This window comes from Miscanthus floridulus, chromosome 8 (assembly GCF_019320115.1).
Source record: "Miscanthus floridulus cultivar M001 chromosome 8, ASM1932011v1, whole genome shotgun sequence".
NCBI classification, from domain to species: Eukaryota; Viridiplantae; Streptophyta; class Magnoliopsida; order Poales; family Poaceae; genus Miscanthus; species Miscanthus floridulus.
In genome coordinates, this window is record NC_089587.1 from 224670313 (window position 1) to 224676315 (window position 6003).

Below are 6003 nucleotides of genomic sequence, written 5' to 3' on the forward strand. Positions count from 1 at the left end.
GAATAACTACTTTAACCTTCCTTCATCCAAATATGTAAACTTTAAAGTGATTTTGAGCTTAAATGGCTTACAAATAAAAAAATCCACCATAAAAAACCACATATATCTAGTCCACAAAATGAGATATGCTACTGATGAAACATGAGAGTATAAAGTTGGTAACCTTTAGAACCGAAGAATCGATGGAGGAATTGAAGAAATCTTGTGATTACCGACGATGAGGAAGAAGAGAGGCCGGCGATGAAGCAAGAACACTGAGCTCAAAGTGGCTCAGGCTCGGGGAGAAAGAAGGGCTATATAGGAGGGGACCATTAGTCTCGGTTGGAGACAGAAACCGGGACTAAAGGTCCCTTTCTAGTCTCGGACGGAGCCTTCAGCTGGGAGTAGACTTTTACTCCCGGTTGGAGGGACCAACCGGGAGTAAAAGTTAACCTTTAGTCCCGGTTGATAGCTCCAACCGGAACTAAAGGTCCCCTGCAGTAAAAGCCTGCTGCAGTAGCCGTTGGGCAGGGACCTTTAGTCCCGGTTGGAGCTACAAACCGGGACTAAAGGCCTCTCTAGTCCCAAGCGTGAAAAATACCGGGACTAAAGCCAAATTTTAAGCTAGATCAAAGGTCGTTTCTCTACTAGTGTACGTATGAAACACCTGAAACACTTTGAAACATAGCCTTGCAATATGCATATATATGCAACATCCAGATGAAACATTTGCAACATATGTCTAAAGCAGATGAAACATTTGGGACATACAGTTAAAAACACAATTGCATCATATGCAACATCCCGATCTACTTTTGCAACATCGATATAAAACACTTGCAACGTACCTCTGAAGCATTTGAAACAGATGCTTGCAACATGCGGGTAAAGCGCAACATCTCCTTGTCGCTGGGGACAATGGAGCCTCGTCAGCCTATGGAGTTCCATCCCGGCCGTGGCGAGCTACGCACCGGCGAGTTCCGCCCCAGGCACGGCTAACTGTGTAGGCAGGCGTGAGGATGTGCACGGGCGGACTCTGCCGGGTTGCCATGAGCTGCACACGGGCGAGCTCCACACCCGACCGCGACGAGCTGGACAGGCGGAGGTAGAGGTCTTCCTGGCCGCCAACCAGGCGTCCGAGCCCCGTGGTGAAGGCGGCAGTAGTGGCTAGATGGCTACGGTCTCCCTCTCCACGGGCAAGCGACGGTCGGGAAGCAACGCTGGTCGGTCGACGGGCTTATTGCCACAGCGAGCGGCCCCAGCGATGGAGATGGCAAGAAAAGGTTGGGCGATGCGGTGGAGCCGATGCGTGACAGGGAAAATATCACTATTTTTTGGAGAAACCGTGTATGCCATGGTGAGGGGAGTAGGCATGTGGGCCGGTTCGTAGGCCAGCAGTAGCGTTTGGACGGATGGACGTGGGACAGACGCCCACAATGGAGCATTAGTATTTTTATAAAATCTCTATGTTCTATTTTTTTATAGCACCATAAAACCCCTATGTTCTAAAGTATGCTGAGACAAAATATTTGACATAAATGGGGTGTTTGGAACTGCTACACAAACTCTGGTCTACGAACTCCACCATGGAGCAGCTCCACTCTTTTTTCTCGAACAGAGTGCGTGGAGCTAAAACCGTTTGGCTAAAAAGCGTGGAGCGAAGGTGAAAAAACGCCCCCAAACTAGTGCCAAGGGTGAGACGGCCCAACTTTCATCTAGTCGGTTGGGTATCGTGTTCGGACTTTCAAGTACGATCTTCTGAGTATATTTAGGTACCGTTTAGTTGGCAATTTTTTTTGCGAAATGCCACTGTAGCACTTTCGTTGTTATTTGACAATTAGTGTCCAATCATAGTCTAATTAGGCTTAAAAGATTTGTCTTGTGAATTTCGTCTAAACTATGTAATTAGTTTTATTTTTTATTTATATTTAATGCTTCATGCATGCGTCCAAAGATTCGATGTGACGAGAAATCTTGAAAATTTTGACATTTTGGAGTGGAACTAAACAGGGCCTTACCTTAATTCACATATATTAGAGTGAAATAGAATAAAATTTAGTTTAATTTCATTTTAATTCACTTCTAAGTCCACGTGCATTGAGACGAATAAGTGCGTACGGCCTACCAGCATGAGCCGTTATTTTTGCAGAACCCGACCACCTTCTGATTCCTGCAGATTTCAATCCTTCTTGCCCGGTGAATTTTTCTTCCGATCGGCAATACCCGTCTCTCTCGCAAAATCCGAATCCTTCGCGGAGGAGCCATTCGATGGGGTCAGCGGCTGGCACCTGCGAGATCGTGCGCCTACCGGAGGACCTCCTCTCGGTGGCGCTCGCCCTCACCACGCCGCGGGACGCCTGCCGCGCCGCCGCGGTCTCCCACGCCTTCCGCGACGCCGCCGAATCCGATGCCGTATGGGCCCGCTTCGTCCCCCGCGACCTCCCGCCGATCGCTGACGGGGAGCTCTCCGGCCCCGCGCCGCCGTCGAAGGAGCGGTTCCTTCGCCTCTCCGACCGCCGTTACCCCGTCTTACTCGCCGATGGCCAGAGGATACGGCCGGTCCCCAAAAATCCTCTACTCGCCTATGGCTTCAAGGTACGTCCGGCCCCCAGCATGGCGGAAGTAGCAGTTATAATCTTCTTCTTCGATTGTTCTGATCGGCGAACCGGCTTGTTGCGTTCAGAGCATGTGGTTGGACAGGGGGAGCAGCTCCAAGTGCTACATGCTGGGGCCTGCACATCTCGTGGGGCGACGCCTGCTACTGGCGGTGGATGAATCTCCCCGACTCCAGGTTCGCATGGCACAACCGGTTTCTTCTCTATCTGGCTTCCAATTCTCACTCGAATTGTTCGAGCATATATGTCCTGTCACCTGTGACGAATGCAATGTGCCATTGCATTGTACTACAAATTCACCCTGTTGCTGTTGGTGGTGTTGGCTTGCAATTTGGATCAGAGACTTGGGCCTCGTTTAGATTGTGAAAAAATTTCAAATCGATGAATAGTATCGCTTTCGTCTTATTTGATAAATATTGTTAAATCGTGGACCAACTAGGCTCAAAAGATTTATCTCGTGATTTCCAACTAAACTGTGTAATTAGTTATTTTTTTTACCTACATTTAATACTCCATACAAACGGCTAAAAATTGATGTGACGGAGAGAGTAAAAGAAATTGGAATTTTGGTGGCATCTAAACAAGACCTTGGTGTGTGGTAAAGTGCTAATTGTTTCAGAACGAGCACGGGCGGCTCATTTGACCTGTATTAATTAATTTGTTCGAAAGCTGCAATACCCTGCACCGGAGAAGGAAGTACTAGAGTATATGGAGTTGGCTTCAGACTTTCAGCTGTGTTTAGTTGTAGGGAAAGTTGGAATTTGGGTATTGTATTATTTTCGTTTTTATTTGACAAATAGTGTTTAATTATGGACTAATTAGGCTTAAAACGTTCGTCTCGCGATTTCCAACTAAATTGTGTAATTAGCTTTTTTTTGTTTACATTTAATGCTCTATACACGTATCGCAAGATTCGATGTGACAGGTACTGTAGTAGTTTTTGAAACTATTTTTTGAACTGAACACGGGCTCAAAGTTGTGAATGTATCGACTTGGGGTAGTCACAGCAATGTGTACTGTCTGTTCTCATCGTCAGAGAGCAGGAATGTGCATAGGTGATACTCCCTCCGTCCCATTGAGTTTGTCGTTGGAAAACCGTGCCCCCCTCACAATCCCGGTTCCCGAGCGACAAACTCAATGGGACGGAGGGAGTAGGTCATTAGACTAGGGTTCAGCATTTATGCCAAGGCCCTGTTTAGTTTCCAAAATTTTTCTTCCCAAAGTATCACATCGAATCTTACGGTATATGCATGGAGTATTAAATATAGACGAAAAAAAACTAATTGCACAGTTTAGTTGAAAATCACGAGACGAATGTTTTAAGCCTAATTAGGCCATGATTAGCCATAAGTGCTACAGTAACCAATATGCGCTAATGATGGATTAATTATGCTTAATAAATTCGTCTCACTATGTAATTAGTTTTTTTATTAGTATTCGAAAACCCCTTCCGACATCTCTCGAAACATCTGATGTGGCATCCAAAAATTTTCATTTCGCGAACTAAGCACACCCCAAGTTTCGGAAGTTACTAGGGCCTAATCGGAACACAGGAATATAAAACAGATGAATGAAACAAAACAGAGGAAAGAGAAAGGAATGTAGTGTTAAAATAGAGGAATGAAAAACAGAGGAATTTTTGAAACATTGGCGTTTGGAACACAGGAATGGAAGCCGTGCTCAAACTTGAGAGCATAAATATTAACGTATATTATTAGGCTTTTATATACAAGATTCTGGCCAGCTTGTATGCCACAGACGTGCTAACAATGTCTCATTGTGCTTCATTGCATTGGATTTCGTGAAGGAAAGAAAACCAAGAGATAGAACTGGATGTTCATTTTCCCCCAAAACGTACAGGTATAGGAAACTTTCCTTCAGAAAGGAAGTGACTAATCCTCCAATCCAAACGCTGCTACAGGAGCAAAAATATAGGAATGATGATTCCTTTAGAATTCCTGTAATCCAAACAGCCCCTCAGGATTTAGCCAAGTTTCGGAAGTTACTTGTTATTTTTTTACTATTGATTTAAACAAGTTTTGGAGGATTTAGAAAAATGTCAAGTTCTAGGACATGGGGCTTTTATAGATATAGATAGAAAAAGCTGATTATGAAAAGGTTGGCTTCAGAGCTATGTATGTACGTATTGACTAGGTAGCAGTTTGGGTGTGTACTACTGTACTGTCTGTTCTTAGTACTTCTTAGCAGCAGCAGCACGGATGGTGCGTAGGCCAAGTTTGCATTGTCACCATCCTTGTTATATAATTATATTTCATTATGAATTATCTTGTATCAATTGCTCTATTGGTTTCTTAGAAATTTTGTCCTTTGTTAATCTGCCACAGGTTCGAAGTTGCTCAACTCCGGAATGTTTGCTGGTTCGAAATACGTGGCAAGATACACAGCAAAATGCTTTCTCGTGACGCAGCTTATGCAACTTACATTGTGTTCAAGACACCCGTTGAATCCAGTGGGCTGGATTATCCACCCCAGAAGGCATCAATTGACACGGTTGCAGGAAAGAAAATAATTCGCAAATTCTGCCTCCAAAGCTATGAAGGTAGGCATGTGAACCGTCAGAGGTCACAGTGGCCTTGGCGCCAGAGTACAACAAGAGCTACCGGCTTGGGCATGGTAGAAACCCGGTGCTCCCTCAGGAAAGGACTGGCGGTTGGATGGTGTTGGAGATGGGCGTGTTCTACAACAAGGAGGGTGACGACGGCGAGGTGCGCTTTAGCCTCCTGCAGACATCAGGTACTTCGAAGAGAGGTCTTGTTGTGCAAGGCATTGGGATTAGACCCAAGAAACTAGGCTAGGGCCTGTTTGGAACAAAGGAATGCAAAACAGAGGAAAGAAAAAAAATACAGGAATAGGGTATAGCTGTTGTGGGAAAACAGAGGAATGGAAAAACATAGGAAAATATAGATTGGGGTGTTTGGAACGCAGGAACTGTGACACAGGATTTCCAAAACATGAGATATGATTAAAAGAGATAAATAGAAAGGGGTATTTGGAACACATGTGTTCCTATCACAGAAATCAAAACACATGCAAGTTATAAAAAAATAATGAGTGCTTAATGATATATAAATTAACCTATTATTTTCTTCCTGACCAGTGCTATTGTTCCAAAGTCCAAACTTCTAATTGACATAAAAGCACATAAGTTAGTCAACTGCAGGTAGCCAAAGAACTATTAAATATAATCTTGCGGCACCATGGCAATTAGCGAAGCTGCTAGCTTCAAATGCAATGAGAAAGCAGCAAAGCAACCACAGGAAAATTTCCCTCGGCTCAAAGCTCATTTTCAGATTCCTCCAAAAGTACAACTTCCTAAGCCTTTCCTCTGGAAAGTTTTGTAGCACTTCCTACGTTCCAAACGGTGAGAGAGAAAGCCTTTCCAAAGGAA

The 6003-nt window shown here is 44.5% G+C and overlaps 1 pseudogene; it reads left to right on the forward strand.

Annotated features, from left to right (window-relative positions):
* Nucleotides 1-2157: 2157 nt before the first annotated feature.
* On the forward strand, nucleotides 2158-5509 carry LOC136475169 (F-box protein PP2-B10-like; annotated as a pseudogene).
* Nucleotides 5510-6003: the final 494 nt, after the last annotated feature.